The 20,030-nt window shown below is 55.5% G+C and overlaps 1 long non-coding RNA gene across 1 annotated transcript; it reads right to left on the bottom strand.

The window, feature by feature from the left end:
- Positions 1-13,587: 13,587 nt before the first annotated feature.
- LOC133104049 (uncharacterized) lies at positions 13,588-16,512 on the bottom strand. The gene is made up of 3 exons (XR_009703462.1): positions 16,194-16,512; positions 15,235-15,611; positions 13,588-13,661 (listed from the first exon to the last, which is right to left on the bottom strand). It is a non-coding gene; the product is annotated as an uncharacterized LOC133104049 (long non-coding RNA).
- Between the last annotated feature and the right edge of the window lie 3,518 nt (positions 16,513-20,030).

Genomic DNA, 20,030 nt, shown 5'->3' on the forward strand with positions numbered 1-20,030 from the left:
GCACCTGCTATGAGGGATTTGTGAGCAGACCAGCTCCCGTCCACTGTGACTTTCGTCTCCCCTCTTCCAGTCCCCGAGCTGCTTCAAGCTGGTGGACCCCAGCTGGCCATCTTTCCCCACAGCAACGTCGTGGACTGTGGCCCACCTTCAGGACCCCTGGGCACCTTTGCAAAGGCAACCGCCTCCCAAGGGCTGACCACAGCCTGGCTCAGTCTCCATGATTTAGTTTATCATGATGTCCCGTACCGACTACAACTATTTCTGCTTTCATAAGCAGTGTTGCAACGGAAAAAGATAGACGTAACTGTGGCTTGGGCCAGGAAATGTCAGCTGCCCCCGTTAGGGGCAGCTAGGAGATTCTGATTACTTGTGGGTGCTGAATCCTTGTGAACATCAACAGGGTAAGGGAAAGAAGAAGAAGAAGTAGTAGAAGAAGAGGTATGAGAAGTGCAAATTCCACTCACCTTCTTTGCAGGTGATAAGATAATCCAGGAGAACAGACAGATGAACCTTCCTGATGAATCTGAGCTCATGCACCCTCAGCCCCATCCCAGCCTCACTGCCGTGTTTCTGTTTCAGACGTCTCGTGGGTGGTATGGAGTAATGCAGAAGTGGTCGGAACCCACCCCGGATGCTAAGGCGATTACAACGCAGCACTGTGAACGTGGCAGTTCTCCCAGCCTCTCCGAGCTTCAGTTCCCTTATCTGTATAAGGCGTGAAATAATGACCCCGTTTCCCACAGCGTTTACACATAATGAGAGGAAAGGTGTGTGCGGAGTGCTGGCCCCTAACGGCATTTCTGCTGGGAGACCGGCTGGGAAGCACTGCGGTGGTCCCGACGTGGATGATGGTGCCTTAGGCTCAGATGGTGGTTAGGAAAGGAGATGGGGGGAAAAGGATGATCGAGAGATTTGGGAAAGGGGGGACAGAATGGAGAGGGTAGGCTGATGGAGGGAGAAGGGGAGGGAGGGGTCGAGGGTGATGCCCGATTTCTAGGTGGGCATTTGAGTGGGTGGTGGTGCCACTATACCCGGAGGAGAACAGTTTGGGGAGCGAATTTTGTGAACTTGGTATTCTGCGTGGAGAGTGACAGCACACCCATCAGGGAAACAGTTGGATGTTTGCATCTTGAACTCAGGGAAAGGGGTGCAGGCTGGAGGTGTGAGCGTCAGAGGTGCTGTAAGTGGGTACCCCCACCCCAGGGGTCCACCACGCCGGGTCCCTGCACCTCCCCCCACCCCCCAATCCTGGCAAACCCTCTCTGCCACCTTCTGCTCTACCCTCCTGGCCGCTGGAATGGCCAGTAGGGCCCAGATGCCACAGAGGCTACATTTCGTTCTGGGGGCAGCAAGAGCCCCCAGAGGGAAGGGAGAGGGGACCCTGGTCTGGCTTGAGAAGCTGGAAGAGCAAAACCCAGTCCCCCAAATCGACGTGCTCAAGGCTACCCTGGGGGTACAGACGGGAAGCCTGGGCACCCCTGGAGAGGAAGCCACTGGCTGAGTCCGGACGATCCACACACAGGATGAGCCATGCAAAACCAGAAAGGACGGGCCTCGTCGCAGAATTAGAATGAGCTGTTCTCAGGAAGGAGCCTGGGAGATGTTAAACCTCCTGCCACCTGGTGGCTTCTGTCACCAACAAGATGCTCTTAACGACGGGGCTCATCCTGCTGGCACACCTCCAAGTTGGGGAGCTCACTCCTTACACTTGGGCCACCCAGACCTTCTGCCTCTCCTCCCCGGGAAAACTCGGCTAGTCCTCTCCACCATTTGCCAAAGGGCTCTACTTCCTTGCCCATCTCTCTCCTCTTGCAACGAAGCCTCAGAACAACCACAGTGATAATCACAGGACGTTCCCAGTGGAGTCACCTCGTTTGCACGTTCAGCCTCTACCCTGTACAAGATGCCAGGACCTGGGTGAGGTCCCAGGATAGGGTCCACGCCACAGGCGTGGGGGGCAGTTCAGAGGTCATCACACGTCCTCCGTCAAAGCACCCGTCCCCGATAGCACCTGCTAGTTCTCTTAAAGTTGCTGGAACACCCGCACCTCCTTTGCTGCCTTCCTGAGTCACGTCTGCTGCATTACCTTAAAGGGCCGGCCTTTCAAGCAAATGAGTGCGGCGCCACGTAGGTGATGTGAGAGGTTTTCAAGGGTAATGTCGAGCCCCCCTGACTTTGTCCTACGTGTAAGGCAAGCATGGAATGCAGCTCTGCCACGTTGCAGGGCTCGGTCTCAACCACGTCCCCATTGTACAGCTGAAAAAAACTGAAACTCAGAGAGCAGTGCGAGGGGCTCCAGAGCTGCAGCCGTGGACACAGCCCCCAGCGCAGAGCGGGGCGGCCACGCCAAGGAGGCTGCCCATCCAGGCACCCATCGTGTGCTGGATGAGGGAGGAGGAGGCTCCGGGTGGGGCCATTGAAGGCAATTTGATGCCACAAATTTGGTCAAGAGAACGAACAGCTCCAAAATGCGTGCATGGCACGGTGGGCCCAGGTTTGCACGTGTTGGTAATTGGGGAAAGACAAGTTTGCAACTTCTAATGCGTGGGCCACTCCACAGCCTCACAGTGAAGACCCTACCCCCGAGATCCACCAGCTCTCTTTCTTGGCCAACTTTCTCACCTGACTCAAGACAGAGTGTAGAAAGACCGGCCTTGCGCCACCACGCTGCCATCTCTAATCGCCCATGGTCACTCCACAAAAGCACCAGGATCTTCTCCAGCCATGACTTGCCAACTGCCTGAGCTTCCCCTTATGTGTCACTTGGGATGAGGGGCACCAACCACAGTGGCTTTGGATGGATGTTTATTTCTCTCTCGGGTTAAAGTCTGGTGGTAGGATGTAATAACAATGCTGAGTGACATCTCTGCTCCCTGAGGACCCAGTCTCCTTCCAACTTCCCACTCCATCCTCTGTAGGGTGTGGCCTTTGCCCTCATGGCCCCAAGATGGTGGCTAGAGTTCCAACCATCACATTCAAATTCCAGGCAGCAGGATTGAGGAAGTGAAGAAGAAAAGAGGTAAGAGGAACGTGCTAATTATCCTTTATGATAAAGAGTCCTGGAAGCAGCCACTTCTGGTTTATATCCCGTTGATCAGAACTTAGTCATGGGGCCATACACAGCTGCAAAGGAAGCTGGGAAACAGAGTATTTTGGGAGCTGTGGCCAGCTAAAAGTTGGGGTTCTATTATCACGGAAGAAAGAGAGCAGATAAAAGGGAGCAATCAGCAATTTCTGCCCTTCCCAGGCTCTGGGGCCAGGACAGGAAAGCAGAAGGCGTCCCACCCCACTGTGACCTCGGCACTTCCCTCCAGGTGAGGGAAGTGGGCAGTGGACGGTGGCCACACAGCAGATCTGCAGAAAGCAGCCGGCAGAGGCCCTGAAGGTAAATGGGACCCACACACTCCTCCAGAGAGGAAAACATGGCTTCGAGGAAGCCCCTAACATGTCTTCCTTGACAGCAGGCATTACGAGGAGGTGGCCAGGTCACGGCCTTCTGGGTGCAGTTCACACACTCGTGGGGTGCCTGCCACGTGCCAGGTACACACAAGGGCAAAGACGCCCCACCTCCCGCTAGGGCCACGAGACATGAAGGCCGCCACCTCCCTTCCGTGACGTGCTCTGCCCAGGGTGGCTCCTGCCACCAGGGGGTGTGGCTGATCCCCACGACCTCCAAACAAGGCGGCCCCTGAAAGTGAGGGATGAGGCCACCAGTTTGAAAACTGCCTCAAGTGCCAAAAGCACAACCAAAGAAGGTGATGAGCCAGCCCACACAGGACGGCGCTCAGAGTTTTTCTGGTTTTGTGTTTTGATTTTTTTTTTTTCTGTCTTGAAAAAATGACTGAAGCTTATTCAATCCTAATGCAAATGGAACCTCTACTTTTGGGTTCCCCATTTACATGGCTGGTTTCATGTACCCTGACAATTCTATCTTGTTCCCGACAACTAGCAACGTTTTCCTCTCTGCATTTCTGGGGTGTTGAGAGGGACCTGAGATCGCAGTGGGGGATGGGTAGGCCATGGGAACGGGAGAGCGTTCTGGTGTTTCCCTGGGAGCCCCTGTGTGCAGTGACCAGTGTCCCTCTTCAGGCTGGTCAGGGCTTGTGAAGCAAGAGCGTTCATTGTGCGTATCAACCCGGCCAGGCCCTCGGTATCCAGATGTTTGGTCAGACGCCAGTCTAGATGTTGCTGGGAAGGTATTTTGTAGATTAGATTAACTTTTAAATCAGTAGACTTTTGTTTTTTTTTTTAAATGAACATTTTATTTATTTATTTTTTTGGCTGTGTTGGGTCTTCATTTCTGTGCGAGGGCTTTCTCTAGTTGCGGCAAGCGGGGGCCACTCTTCATCGCGGTGCACGGGCCTCTCACTATCGTGGCCTCTCTTGTTGCGGAGCACAGGCTCCAGACGCGCAGGCTCAGTAGTTGTGGCACACGGGCCTAGTTGCTCCGCGGCGTGTGGGATCTTCCCAGACCAGGGCTCGAACCCGTGTCCCCAGCATTAGCAGGCAGACTCTCAACCACTGCGCCACCAGGGAAGCCCTTAAATCAGTAGACTTTGAGGGCAGCAGATGACCCTCCATGATGTGGGTGGGCCTCATGCAATCAGCTGAATGTGGAAAGAGGAAAAAGCCCGAGGTCCCCTGGGGGAGCCCCTGAAGAGGGAACTCTGCTGCAGCTGGCCTGTACTCCAGGCTGCAGCGTCAGGTCTCCCCTGGGTCTCCCGCCAGCCCTGCAGATTTCAGACCTGCCTCCTCCTACAACCACGTGAGCCGGTTTCCTCAGGCGCATCTCAGTCTCCCTCTCTCTCTCTTTCCCTCCCTGTTTTGTGTCCACACACACACACACGCACACACACACACACACCCCTTTGGTTCTCATTCTCTGGAGAACCTCAGCTATGAAATGGGGCTTGGGACAGTCTTCCCTGCCTCTCACCAGCAGCCATGCCGGTAACCCCAGTGGCTTCCGCAGCCTGAGCCTGACCTGCGGGGCGATACCCTGGTGTCCCAGCCCGTAGAGAATGTGCTCCCAGAGCAGAAACCATGGCGTGGGGTGATCCTGGGAAGAGCGCCCATGATCGGGAATGGCCCCAAGAAAGGACTGAGGCCTTTGGGAAGGGCTCGCTCTGCTGAAGGTGGGTGGTGAGACGGTTACGAGGCAGCCGCCGGATCTGGTGCAGAGGGCCGCAGGAGGCTGGGCACGGGGCGGGCTGCCCCCGAAGCGTCCCTGCCAGAGCCCCTGCCTCTCAAATCCCAACTTCGGGGCAGAGAGACCCCGGTACCCGAGATCATTCTCTCCAGCGTGCTCGCCCCCGTCTGCCTGCTCTGCCTGCCGCCGGCTTTACATTGGTCTTCTTGGCCTCGTGGCCCTGCCGCCCCGGTGCTTGCGGGGGTGGCTGGGGGGCAGTGGGCTGTGACGTCGGCCTCCGCGGTCTGTAGACCCCAGGGGGGATGGGAAGACCTTAGAGCAAAGCCAGAGTCCCAGCTAGGGTGGCTGGCTGGTCCCTGCCTGGGGTGGACGCCCGGGCCTCGGCCTCAGTCTCCTGCCAGACTCAGTTCAAGACCGGTGTGGACTCCCGCCCCTTCCAGCCCTGCCCACGCCCCGGCAACCTTCTGGGCCCTGCGGGGCTTCACCTCTCCGACCTGGGGCCTTGCTTCTGGGTCTGTCCTGGCCTTTGCTCCTCTCCTAACACCAGGCCTGTCCCGCAGAACCCCTTCAGCCAAGGTCTCCACTATGGTGAACACATGCCATTAGGACGAGGGAATCCTTGTGGAATATTTCCCATCGCTCACATTTAAAGAAACATTGTTTAAATCAACTATGCACAGTTGGCTGTTACTCACCCTACTCTGGTCTGGGAGCTTCTGGCCACAACCTTTGTAAACACCTTTGACACCATTTCCCCAAGAACCCTTAAAAAGAAGGGCATAAAATGGGAGACTCGTAACCTTTTCTGAAACCGTAACATAAAGGAATGTCTTAAAGGTACAGCAAGAGGGACCAGGGTTAGACATAAGGAAGAACTTCCCACATAGGGCCAGCAATTCCTGGTGGTCTTTAAGCCGAATGCTGATTTATACACATCCTTACGGACAGCTTGGTTGTATGCTGGGTCAGTAGAGAGAAAATGGTGCCACGACGTCAGAGGGAGCTTCCTATTCCCAGAAAGGATTCAGGCAACACGGGCCTCATAAGCTGGGGCGAGGATGACATGAACGTGGGTGCTAATGTGACTTACACCATCACTGGGATTGATCAGATACCCAGACACATGGGTGTTCCTGCTTCAAGATACAAAAACAAGACAATAAAAGACGGGGGAAGAGGAAGAAATGGAGGGCCATCAGCACAGTGACAAACGTGTCTCGTGTTTTAAGGTTAACATGCAGGACACCCAATATCATGGTAAACTCGTAATTTCCTGATAGGGCTAGCAAATTGGGAACATTACAAGTCTGCTAGGAAGAGGTTTGGCTAGGAGTTAAATAAAACAAGCAAACCTGCTTCTGAGTGAAAGAAAAAGGGTGCCTGACTTTCATCAGGTTCTAGACCTGTGCTGTCCACTGGAGCAGTCAGCGGCCAAAAAGGCTACGGAGGCAAAAGCGAAGTCACGTGGGAGGTCCATGCACTGCGGCCTTCCCGTGACAGACGAGGGGATGTGCGACGAGCGCTCATGTCTGAGAGACACGGGGACTGCTGTGCCAGCCCCCTCAGCGGAAGGGGCGTGTGGTATCGCTCGACTCCGAGTTACAGGTGCATGCCGTACGCCAGCTCAGGTGAGGAGACGTGTGGCGAGCTGTCACGTCTGAAGTACGCGTGCGCTGCGGTCACAGCTCCGCCGTTGACAGGAGCGTGGTGAGCAGTTACCTGTAAGGCCCACGGCCATACTACGCAGCCTCCACAAAGGAGGGGACACGTGGTGACTGGGCGTGACGAAGGGACACGTACACTGGTATCGCAGACTCGCAGTTTTAGGGGAGTGTGGGATCAGACGATTCTGAGGTAAATGTGCGTGCTGTTCACAGCCTTCTCAGGAGAGGAGACACGTGATGACTGGTCAGTCCGAGGGATATGTGCACTGTTGTCACAGCCTTCACACGTGAACGTGCCAGTGGTGTCAGTCTGTCTGAGGTAAACGTGCATGCTGTTCACAGCCTCCTCAGGGGAGGGAAACTGTGGTATCGGTCCGACTAAGGTAGACGTGCAAGTTCTCTCAGCCTCCTCAACCACACAGGGTGACTGGTCACATGTGAAGAACATGTGCAATTCTCTCACAGCCTCCTCAGGTGAAAAGCCTTCTATATCGGTCAGGTCTGAGGTAAAGGTGCATGCTGCCACAGCCTCGTTCAGTGAGGAGACACTGGTGACTCGTCACGTGCTATCTGCACAGGCGATGCTGTCACAGCCTCCTCAGGTGAGGAGACTTATGTTCACTGGTTGTGTCTGAGAAACATGTGCAATGATGTAACAGTCTCATCAGGTGAGGAAGCTTTTGATATCGGTCACTTCTGAGGTAAATGTGCATGTTGTTCACAGCCTCCTCAGGTGAGGGAACCTGTGGTATCCGTCCGTCTAAGGTAAATGTACAAGCTCCCTCAGTCTCCTCAAGTGAGGAGACACGAGGTGACTGATCACGTGTGAGGACTCAGTAGTAACCTCCTCAGGTGAGGGGACCTGTGGCGAGTGGGCACATTTGAGGGATACGTGCACTGCTCTGACTGCCTCCTCAGGTGAAAAGCCTTTCCTATCAGTCGGATCTGAGGTAAAGGTGCACGCTGCCACAGCCTCCTTAAGTGAGGAGACATGTGGTGATTTGCCAGGTCTGAGGTCAATGTGCATTCCTCAGGTAAAGGGGCCTGTGGTCTCAGTCAGGTCTGAGGTAAATGTGCAAGCTCTCTCAGTGTGCTCAAGTGAGGACACACGTGGTGATTGGTCTCGTGTGAGGAACACGTGCAGTTCAGTGATAGCCTCCTCAGGTGAGGAGAGCTGTGGTATCGGTCGTATCTGAGGGAAAGGGGCATGCAGTGACAGACCCCTCAGCTGAAGACGCCGTTTATATCTATGAGGTCTGGGGTGAATGTGCACACTGTCACAGCCTCCTCAAGTGAGGAGACCTGTGGTAACTGGTCATGTTTTCTTAGAACACTTGCTCTTCAGTAATAGCCTTCTCAGGTGAGGGGACCTGTAGTAACAGTAATTTTTTTTGTTTTTGTTTTTTTTTTAATTTTTATTTATTTATTTATTTATGGCTGTGTTGGGTCTTCGTTTCTGTGCGAGGGCTTTCTCTAGTTGCGGCAAGTGGGGGCCACTCTTCATCGCGGTGCGCGGGCCTCTCATTATCGCGGCCTCTCTTGTTGCGGAGCACAGGCTCCAGACGCGCAGGCTCAGCAGTTGTGGCTCACGGGCCCACTTGCTCCGTGGCATGTGGGATCCTCCCTGACCAGGGCTCGAACCCGTGTCACCTGCATTAGCAGGCGGATTCTCAACCACTGCGCCACCAGGGAAGCCCCGAGGAAACTTTTGATATCGGTCACGTCTGAGGTAAATGTGCAAGCTCTCTCCGCCTCCTCAGGTGAGGAGACCCTGGTGACTGGTCATGTGTGAGGAACACATACAATTCAGTGAATAGCCTCCTCAGGTGAGGAGACCTGTGGTGTCGGTCGTATCTGAGGTAAAGGTGCCTGCTGTGACAGACTCCTCAGGTGAAGACGCCGTTTATATCCGTCACATCTGGGGTAAACGTGCTCACTGTCACAGCCTCCTTAAGTAGGAGACACAGCTGACTCGTCACGTGTGAGCTACTCCTGCAATACCGTAACAGCCGTGTCAGGTGAGGAGACGTATGGTGACTGGTCACGTCTGAGAGTCACGTGTAACGCGGCAACAGCTTCGTCAGGTGAAGAAGCTTTTGATATCGGTCATGTCTGAGGTACCCATGCCTGCTGTCATACCCTCCTCAAGTGAGGAGACACCTAGTGACTGATCCTGTTTGAGGAACACATCCCATTCATTAACAGGTGAGTGGCCTGTGGTGTAGTTCCTATCTGAGGTAAATGTGCACGCTGTCACAGCTTCCTCAGATGAGGAGACACCTGGTGACTGGGCACATTTGAGGGATATGTGCACGGCTCTCACAGCCTCCTCAGGTGAAAAGCCTTCTATGTCGGTCAGGTCTGAGGTAAAGGTGCATGCTGCCACAGCCTCGTTCAGTGAGGAGACACCTGGTGACTGGGCACATTTGAGGGATATGTGCACGGCTCTCACAGCCTCCTCAGGTGAAAAGCCTTTTATATCGGTAAGGCCTAAGGTAAAGGTGCACGCTGCCACAGGCTCCTTAAGTGAGGAGACATGTGGTGATTTGCCAGGTCTGAGGTCAATGTGCATTCCTCAGGTAAAGGGGCCAGTGGTACCAGTCAGGTCTGAGGTCAATGTGCAAGCTCTCTCAGCGTGCTCAAGTGAGGACACACATGGTGACTGGTCACGTGTGAGGAACACGTGCAGTTCAGTGATAACCTCCTCAGTTGAGGAGACCTGTGGTGTCGGTCGTTTCTGAGGTAAAGGTGCCTGCTGTGACAGACTCCTCAGGTGAAGACGCCGTTTCTATCCGTCACGTCTGGGGTAGACGTGCACACTGTCACAGCCTCCTTAAGTAGGAGACACAATGTGACTCATCAAGTGTGAGCTACTCCTGCAATACCGTAACAGCCGTGTCAGGTGAGGAGACGTATGGTGACTGGTCACGTCTGAGAGTCACGTGCAACGCTGCCACAGCTTCGCCAGGTGAAGAAGCTTTTGATATCGGTCACGTCTGAGGTACCCATGGCTGCTGTCATACCCTCCTCAAGTGAGGAGACACGTGGTGACCGGCCACTGCTGAAGGACACGTGCACGCTGTCACAGCCTCCTTAGGTAACGGGCCCCGTGGTGTGGGTCACGTCTGAGCTACAACTGCACTCTGTCACAGCCTTTCCAGGTGAGAAGGCTTTTGTTAAGGGGTCACGTGTGTGGGCACATTCGCTGCTGTCAGCGCCTTCACAGGTGAAGGGTTGTGTCGTATCCGTCACGTCTGATGGACGGGTGTCTGGTGTCACACCACCTCAGGTGAGGGGACTTGTCTGAACTGTCACGTCTGAGGTGCTCATGCCCCGCTGTCGCTGCTCCACTGGTGAGGGACGTGTGGTGACCACTCACGTCTCAGGTGCATGTGCCAGCTGTCACCGCCTCCTCGAGAGAGGACACACGTGGTGACTGGCTACGCCTAAGGGGCAGGTGCACTGCTATCATGGCCTCCCCAGTCGGAGGTGTGTGTGGCATCGGTCACGTGAGGTACACGTGCACGTGTCACACCGCCTCAGATGAGGGGACGTTGGTGAACTGTCACGTCTGAGGTACTCGTGCACCGATGTCACAGCGCCACGGGTGTGGCGGCGTGTGGTACCAGCCATACCTAAGGTACACATGGCGACTGATCACATCTGAGGGACACTGCGTGCTCCTACAGTCTCCTCGGGTGTCGGAGTTTTTGATATCGGTCACGTCTGAGGGACACGTGCGCTGTTGTCTGAGCCTCGTCAGACGAGGGGGCGTGTGGTGAACCGTCATGTGTAAGGGACACGTGTACGCTGTCACATCCTCCTCAGGTGAGGGGACATGTGGTGAGCACTCCGGTCTCAGGTACAGGTGCGCTCATCCCCCCTCGGGTGAAGGGGCCCGTGGCATCCGTCGCGTGTGTGGCACACGTGCGCCGCCATCAGCCTCGTCAGCGGGAGGCGCGGGTGCCGTGGTGGCACAGCTCCTCCGGTGGCAGGGCGTGTGGTGACGGTCACGTCTGAGGGACTCACGCTCTGCTCTCACCGCCCTGACAGCGGAGGGCGTGCGCGGGGGGGAGGCAGGCACTGGCCTCGGCCGTCCCGGGGCAGGAGGGGCGCCCTGCTCGGGCCCGCTGGCGCTGCGGAAGGTGCAGCTGACCTCCGGCACGTGCAGCGTGTTTGCTTCCAAACAGTGAACCGGACGGAAGAGAATATTATTATTTTCAGGGGCCACCCAGTGAATCCTGGAAATAAGCTAAATAATGAGTGTTGGATGCACCGCGTTCAGACCTGCTACGCGCCGGTTCTGTACTGAAGTTACCCCTTTGCTCGCCCACAGCCCTGCGAGGGGTCACGTCTCCTGTGAGCTCCTGAGCGCGGGCCTTTCCGGAACGTTCCCCCTCTGGCTTTTGGCCCCTCTCCCTTCTCCTCAACCAAGCCCTTCCCTCTTCCCTCCCTCTATTCCCTTCTTGCTCTTAGGGGGCCTTGACATGGCAGTGAGCGGATTTTCTGGGTTCCCTGAACAGCTTAATCAGATGTCATCATCAACAGGAAGGAAGCAAGGGAGGGGTGGCGGGGAGAGAAGGGGGTCTCTGCCCAGGTTGGGTCGGGTGCCCACTTCCCCAGGTCTCTGCTCAGGGTCACTCCCACCCATTCATTCATCCGTCCACTCAACGGCTATTTACTGGGCATCTGCTGTAATCACTGGGCGCAAAGCAGTGACTGAGACCAACAAACACCCCTGCGCTCACGGACCTATAGACCCATGGGGGGAAGACGATGAACAAAACCAGGAGCTCCATCTGCAGTCCCGTCGCTGAGGGTACGCCCCACGGTCGCAGTTTGAAATGGCGCGGCCGGGGGCCGGGGGGAGGCCTTGCTGAGTGGGGATCTGAAGGTGGCGAGGAGGGAGCCACCTGACTACGCCTGCACTTCATTTCACATCATCTAGAATGTGCTGCTGGTCAACCAGGCTCCTCCCAGCCCAGGGGGCTGGGTTTGCTCTGTGACTTGCCCGTCTGTAACCTCTGCTTTAGGGATGAAAATTCTAAGCTGCTCTAGGTGTTAATTCAGTTGCTCTTATATAATTGGGGGGGAAAGAGTTCCTCAGGTAGAGGAATCGAACCTCTCTTCGGAAGGGTTTTAGAACGTTTCCCCTCCCCACACGAGCTGGGTGGACCTTAGGGGAGACCTGCCTCACGCTTCGCCCAGGATGGGAGCCAGAGCGAAGGTGCAGGAGCTCCTGGGGAGTCAGGGTGCAGAGGGCCGGGCCGGGCGGCCCCCAAAGGCGTGCGCGTGGCCCGCGAGCTCCGTCCTCCTCTCTGCTCCGTGTTTATCCTTCTGTGAAATGGGCACCTATTCGGTAGGGTTGTTGAGGATGATAAAGGAGGCAACACACATGCCCCTGCCCAGCATCCACTGGCTGCTCCTCCCGCTCTCAGATGCGCCCAGGCCGCGGCTCATCTCTGCACCCCCAGATGCGATACCCCCCAGGGCGAGGATGCGGGATCCACCACACCGTGACCCTAACAGTGAACAAGCCATCAGATCGGAACCCCAGGGTCTCTGCCCAGGGAGCCCAGGCCTCTGTGCAGACACTGTGAGCGCATGATTCTCGGGCTCCCCGGGGAGGCCTGTTTTCACACAGACCTGCCGGCCCCACTGCACACCTGCCAAGTCCAAACGTGTTCTTTCTCCTAACAGAGGTGGCGGGCTCAGGGAGAGGGACATGCGGGCCACCAATCCTGGCTGTGCCATCAACACACACTGTGACCCCGGAGATGTCACCTCCCCTCTCTGGGCCTCAGTTTATCCGTCTGAACCAGCTGGGCTGTGGATCTGGAAGGACCATCGACTTTTCCATCACAGGAACATACAGTTGTGGAGCTGAGAACTCTGCCCCCCACGGGGCAGACAGAGGGAAGGGGGTCCCACCAAGGAAGGCTCGGCAACTCCCAGGGGCCAGGGTTCAGCCTGGTCCCAACGAAGATGTGTACCGTCTCCTGCCAACTGAGAGGGCCAGTTACAGACTGCTTACTCTCATCGGAAAAGGCTGATTTCTTCTGTACGTGGATGGGACATCAGATGGTACTAGGGAATTGCCTTAATTCTTCTAGCTGTGACATGTAACAAATACTCTACCATCCCTTAGAGAGAGCTCTTGAAATATTTATGGGTGAAATGACACGATCTGGGATTTTCTCGAAACACCTCCAGGAAAACCAATAACAAATGACCAAAGGAGAATGTGCAGAGACCACAAAACAAAACTGCCAGAGTATCTCAGGTGATGGCGGCTGCCTTGGAGGCCTCATGCTAACTCTGCTCCTGAGTGTCAGGAATTTCGTAACAAAATGCAGGGGAAAGCGAACTCCTTTCAAAATCATCGATACAAACACATTCCATGGGGCTTATCTCTAGAGGAGATAAAATATCGACTTCAGTGATTGGAGTTAGGGAGGGGTGATCACGGCAGACTTAACCTCCTGGTTAAGCAGTGGTAACAAGTCCTCTCTCTCAGCACCACACCTGTTACTTCGCTGCCTAAGAAAACCTGAAATTCACTCACACCAAGGAGCAGAAAACTGGTAACAGCCCAGACTGTCACACCTTCCAAGGATTTACATTTGAGAGGAGGGGCAGAGTCTTAAGATACAGAAATACCCCAACTTGCTATTTTCCTTTATCGATCCTGTACCTGCATGGAAACTGAGGCTGGGTTTCATCTTAGAGGCTGAAGGGATGGCAGGGAGAAAGCTCTTTCCCAGCGACTTTGACAGCTGAAGGAGCGCAGCGAGCGGCTGGCTCTCAGTCACGTGCTCCACGGAGGGTGGCTGAAGCTTTTCTGTTGACTGCAGGGAAAAATCACAAGGCAGGGGAGCGGGTAGGCAAGGAAGGAATTGTCAAGGTCATTTTGAGCTGCAGCCATGCACTGATTAAACACCTACTGTGTGCCAGGTACATGGGTACCTCTGTGAACACCATGGGCAGAACCACTGCTAACGTTCTCCTTTAACCCCCAAAGAAGAATGAATGAATGAATGAATGATGCTCTCCTGGGTTTTTGTCCCCCCACTTTTCCTTTCTCAACCACCCGCCCCCACGGAGGGAGTTCTCATCTAAACCCACTGTGATGGTTACCATTTAAACCCATAGACCGAGTAAAGCAGATTGCCCTCTCTAGTGGGGTGGGCCTCATCCAATCAGTTGATGGCCTGAATAGAACAAAAAGGCTGACTCTCCCGTTGAGTCAGAGAGACTCCCCCTGCTGACTGCCTTTAGCTGGGGCATCGGCTTTTTCCTGCCTTTGGACTTGAACTGAAACTTCAGCTCTGCTGGCTTGTGTGTGTGTGTGTGTGTGTGTGTGTGTGTGTGTGTGTACATAGATACACACATATTCTTTTGGTCCTGTTTCTTGGGAGACCCCCGACCAGTACACCCACCTTCTGCTCCCTGGTACCGTCCCACCTTTGGTTCCACTGAGGGATCACCAGAGTCATTTCTATTTGAATCAGCAAATGCCCACTCTGTGTCCAGTAGGGCTCGGGGTGTGGCCAGCAGAGGCAGAGTGGAGCTCTGTCAGCCCCCTGGCCACCAGCCAACGTGCCCAGGAGCAGCCTGCTCCCTTACTCTCAGTTTATTTAACCAAGCAGACAGTGAGAAAGAAACCCCTCCCAACGAAGACCATCTCCGTGCGAAACTGGCCCCTCCCCAAGGCGAACATCATTCCGCACCGTTGCGGTCACTTTTACTCTCTGCCACGTGCTCTCTGCTTTTGCGTAATCCTATTTTGTTGAGACTTTTCCACGGGTCGACACTGTCTAATATCCCAAGAAAGTAACTCAAAATGAAAACCGTTCCCACAGAGATGCGTGAGCATCGTGTGTGATAGTCAAAAATAAAAGATAACCTACGTGGCCATTTAACGGGGAACAGAAACCCACAAAGTGGCCACGAATGGAATCGCGTGTGTCAGGTCATCCCTCTGCAGATATGACGGAGGGCCCAGTGCCAGACATGGGGAGGAAAGGCACATCTCGTGGTCGTCAGCGCTTAACAACTCACCTCTCACACAACTATTATTTAGCTGATGTGTTTCAGAATCAAGTAATGTGCCTTTTTTGAAGTTAAAATGCAAATACTATGTAGGTGTATGAATATTTATGAAATAACGTTAAGGGAAAAGACCCAGATCACAAAACTGCATTTCCCCTGGGATGATGACCACACACAATATGTACACACGTGGCTTCAGGTCAGAAGGCGGGGGAAATGATCACAGTGAAGGTGCAGGTGGGGGCCCTGGCTCTCTTCTCTCTCCCTTGCATCCTGGGTCCTCCCGCACCCACCATAACTTCGTTGAGGTCAGTCCCGGACCTTCCCCCTCTGCTGCTCTAGCTGGACCCCTGGGACCAGAGCACCCACCAGCTGGACGCCCCAGGTGAGGGAGGGTGACCGCTTCCCCCAGCCTTCCTCTCCACGGAGCGGTCCTTGCCCGGGCTGGCGTGCGGCCACCTCCTGTCTGCTGGGCTGGCCTCCGGGGTGACGCTGGGCTTGGGGTCCCTGAAGTCCAGGGCCACGTCCTCTGGAGGGTGGAGGGAGGCGTGGCCGCTGCCGCCCTCGCGGTCCCATGCCTTGGAGCACCGGGTGGCCGCAGTGAGGGCAATGCTCTCGGTGCTCCTTGAGGGCCTGGGCGCTCAGCCCAGCCCCTGCTGCCATCCTCGGGTGGGGGTGCCCAGCTCCAGGCCGGCCGGGGAGCATAGCTGGGGGACCAGATTCTTCACGCTCAGGGAGCTCGGCTTCTGTGGGAAAGTGGCAGCAGCGGACGGTCAGATGTCCCCGGGCCACCCCTGCGGCCCCAGGTTGGGCCCCAGAAGCGGACCCAGCTGCAGGGGTCACGGTGCGACCACCTGGCTTCTATGAGTCTCATTTCCTGTTTATAAATCGAGGGTAACAAGCACCCCTGCCTATGTGTGGCTGGGGGAGTGTTTGTAGTGGGGTGAATGGTGTCCCCAAATCCAAGTCCACCCGGGACCTCCGAGTGTGACCTTTGGATGGAGGGTGGGCCCTGAATCCCATGATGGGTGTCCTTACAAGAAGGGTGACACAGAGCCCCACAGGGAGGAGGCCTGTGAAGGCAGAGCAGAGGTGGAGGATGCAGCCCAGGAGCCCGGGGCCCCCAGGAGCTGGAAGAGGCAGGAGGGACCCTCCCCCGGAGCCTTTGGAGGGAGCGCGGCCCTGGGACACCTGATCTCAGACTTCTGGCCCCCAGAGCTGGGAGGGAATGAACGTCTGAGCTCTAAGCCGCCTGGTCTGCAGTGCTTCAGCCCAGCTGCCCCTGGACTCTAACGTGGTCACACTAGCCGGCCTCAGTACATGCTCACCACTGTTGTGACGGCTGCTTAAGGAGAGTCCTCCTTCCAGAAGCTTCTCTCGTGCTCGACTCTGGCCCAGCACAGCTCTGACGGGGCCCCACGACCCTGTTGGCAGGGGAGGCCTCACCAGAGCCTGGGGTCCCGGTTAGCGCCACACACACCAACCTCGCGAACTTGGGGGGTCAGCAGGAGGCGGAGGGATGACGAGGGGAGAAGAGAGTCTTGCTTCCCCGGCTTTTTTGATGGCGTGGCTTTCGATGACTTGTAACCATCACCGCAGATAAAACACAGAGGTCTCAGCAGAGCAGCCGCCGGGGCCCCCTGGGTCCTTCGTCACAGCCAGGGGGAGACCAGAGCTGTGGCCCACACGGCAGGTTATGCTGCTGTGGTCTGGAGCCAGGCCGGCTCATTCATCCGCCCCCTCATGCATGCAACACATACACGCCGGTCACCTGCCATGGGCCACCCGGAATCCACAGCCAGGTCTGCACCAGTTCACAGCAGACACGGCCCTGCCCTGACCACACTGCGTTTTGAGGGGAGGGACACTCCAAATAAGCCAGCAGACATGTGGACAATGGGGCAAGTGGGGCCACTCGAAGAAGGAGGGGTGAGCAGCAGACTTCCTTAGACGGGCAGGCAGCCAGGGCAGACCTCACAGTCTTTGTTCCTAGTCCTGGCACCAACCTTGAAGTACCCTTGGAATTTCCCGAGGGACAGGAGTATCTTTGTTTTGCTAATGAGTTTCCCTAGATGTCAGGATGGGGGCTGCTCCCCATAAAGACCAACCCAGTGGCTCGTGGCTTGAGGGCGGGAACTTTCGGGTCAATCACATGGCCAGTGATGTAATCAATCATGCTACGTAATGAAACCCCATAAAAACTCCAGACACCGAGCCTCGGTGGAGCTGCCTGCCAGTGAACATGGGCTGCGCCATGAGACTGATGTGCCCTGATTCCACGGGGAGAGAGGGTGGACACTTTGCATCCTGAACCCCTCCAGACTTTGTCCAACGTGTACACTTTATAATAAAACTGTAATCCTAACTACGGGGTTTCAGTGAGCTCTGTGAGTCACTCTAGTGAATTATCAAATAAGATGCGGTCATAGGAACCCCCAGAGCTGTAACCTACTGGACAGAAGCACAGGTGGCCTGGGGACCCCACTTACAGCTGGCATCTGACATGGCACGGAGGCGAGGATGCCCTTGTGTCTCCATGGAGAATGGAGCCCTTAACTGGTGGCATCTGACGTCAACTCTGGGGGGTTAGTGCCAGAACTGAATTGCACCGTACCAGGTGGTGTTAGACCAGTTGTGGTGGAAACAGAACAGGAGGGAACATCTGAGCCGAGACCCAAAGAATGAGAGTGAAAGAGCCCTGTCAGGTGCTGGAGGAAGAGCACTGCGGTGGGAGGAGGGGGTGCAGCACAGGCAAAGGCCCTGGGGCAGGGACCCACGGTCCTACCACTGTATCGTAAAAACAACAGGGCATTTCTAGCAGCCTTCCTTCAAGTCAGGTCATAGTGACTGTGTAAGAACAAAGCATCAGGCATCAAACCCAGGCTCCCTGCCAAGTGGCCTGGGGCTCATCACCTAGAGCAGGAAGGCAGCAGGGCAGGACTAGGTGGGAGAGGCATCTGGTCTGGATCAAAGGAGATGGGGACACTTTGTTTATAGACACACACGTGCACACACAAGCACACGTGTACAAAAATGCACACAGATCCGTGTAAAAACACATGAACACATGCGCACATGAAAACATGCATGCATACATGCACGTGCACACATAAACATATGCACACAAGCATATGCATGTGCACACACTCGTACACACAAACACACATGTGCACACAAACACATACACATGCATGAATGCACTAAGGGAATCAGCCTTCCGTCTGCCCGGAGCCCTGGTGTTTTCATTACCCCAAAGGGCATGGATCAGGCCTGGGCATTGCATTGCGGCCACATGCCGTGTCCAGGCCTTCACCTCATCCTGGTTTGAAGAGACCACCTGCTGGCACCTCAATTTCAGACGTCAAGCCTCCAGGGCTGTGAGAAAATAATTTCTGTTGTTTACATCACCTGGTCTGTGGTATTTCGTTATAGCAGCCCCAGCTAAGATATGACACAAATTGGGAAAATGTTAGCTATTAAATCTAGGTGATGACTCTGTGTGTTCAGCTTACTAGTCTAAGTCTGAGCATGTTCAAAACACCAAAGGAAAAGTGAGAAGAAGAGAAAAGGGCAGAAAAGCACTGAGGTTGGGAGTAGGTGGCAGACGGTGAACAGAAACCACATGTGAAGTGAAGCCGGTCTTTGTAGCATCAAACTCCCAAACCTCACAATTGCTCCGTGGGGCGAGCAACTCCTAGGATGTATTTATTCTCCTTAAACAACCCTGCAAGGACCGGGACATTAGCTGCACTTCACAAGACGCGCCTGGGGTCACCTGCCGGCTTCCAACTCCCCATATGACTCCACCTCACTCTGGGAACCTAGGTGATGCCCTCGGCCGAGAGCAAGGAGCTCCTTACCTGTCCGGATCCAGCAGCATGGGCAGCAGCTCAAACTGGGCCCCCCATGGGAGTTCCTCCCTGTCGTCCCGCTGGTCTCAGCTGGGCTCCTCTGGCGGGGGAGAGATGTTCAGAACAGAGCCGTCCTGGGGCCAGACAGAGGGCGGAGTGAGGCGGCAGGGACCACGGACTCGGGTGAGCTGTGTCGTCAAGCAGAGCCCCTGAGGGGCCACCACCACTGGAAGGAATCGTGAGCTCTTCCACTACACCTCCCATCATGGACAGAAAGGAGGCTCTGTGCAAGGGCGAGAGCCCAGGGACCACTGGGCGCGGCCTTGACCTGAGCAAAATGATGCATGAAGGAGATGCGTGTTGTCAGAGCCCCCTTGAAAGCTGGCAGGGCCTCGAAAAGTCAAACACAGAATCGCCATAGGATCCAGCAATCCCACTCCCAGGGATGTAACTGGAAGAATTGAAAGCAGGGCACAAACAGATACGTGTACACCCACGTTCACAGCAGCATTACTCATAGCAGCCAAAAGGGTGGAAGCCACCCAAGTGTCCATCGATGGATGATGGATGAACACAATGTGGTCCAACCACACAATGGAATATCACTCAGCCTTCAAAAGGGAGGAAACTCTGACGCCTGCTACAATGTGGATGGACCTTGAGGACATGATTCTCAGTGAAATAAGCCAGACACAAAAAGACAGATACTGTGATTCCACTCCTATGGGGTCCCTGGAGGAGCCAGGGTCACAGAGACAGAAAGTAGGGGTTGGGGCGAGGGGTTGGGGGAGGGGGAGGGGCATCCGTGTTGAACGGGGACAGGGTCTCAGTTGGTACAACTGCCTTTCTGAATTCTGTGAGTCCTTCTAGTGAACTGAGCCTGAGGGTGGTCTTGGGGACCCCTACACTTACCATAGGAAAGGATTGTTTTAAAATAGACACGCGTGTGGGAAGAACGGGAGAGCACATCACACAGCAAGAACGTTCTGCAAGCAGGACACCAGACGTCTCAGTGGCGACTACACCAGCCCACCCAGGAAAGGCAGCCACATGGCGGCAGCGGCTGACAACTATCCAGATCCACTCGGCTCCGCGTCCAAAGTTCCAGACACTGTCGGCACCTGGTCCTCAGTAACTGGGGGTGGGGGTGGCTTTAGATGCTGTCGGATCCATGGACCCCTCCCTCACGCCACACTTCTAGGCAGCTGCCCTCACCCACTCTGGCCAAAGCCTGGGAGTTTCTCCTTTGTTCTCCCGAGAGGGTGGACGGGGGGCGCGAGGCCTGGTTGAGGGCACGGGTAGGGCTTTGATAGC

The sequence above is a fragment of the Eubalaena glacialis genome, chromosome 13 (genome assembly GCF_028564815.1).
Source record: "Eubalaena glacialis isolate mEubGla1 chromosome 13, mEubGla1.1.hap2.+ XY, whole genome shotgun sequence".
Taxonomy (NCBI): domain Eukaryota; kingdom Metazoa; phylum Chordata; class Mammalia; order Artiodactyla; family Balaenidae; genus Eubalaena; species Eubalaena glacialis.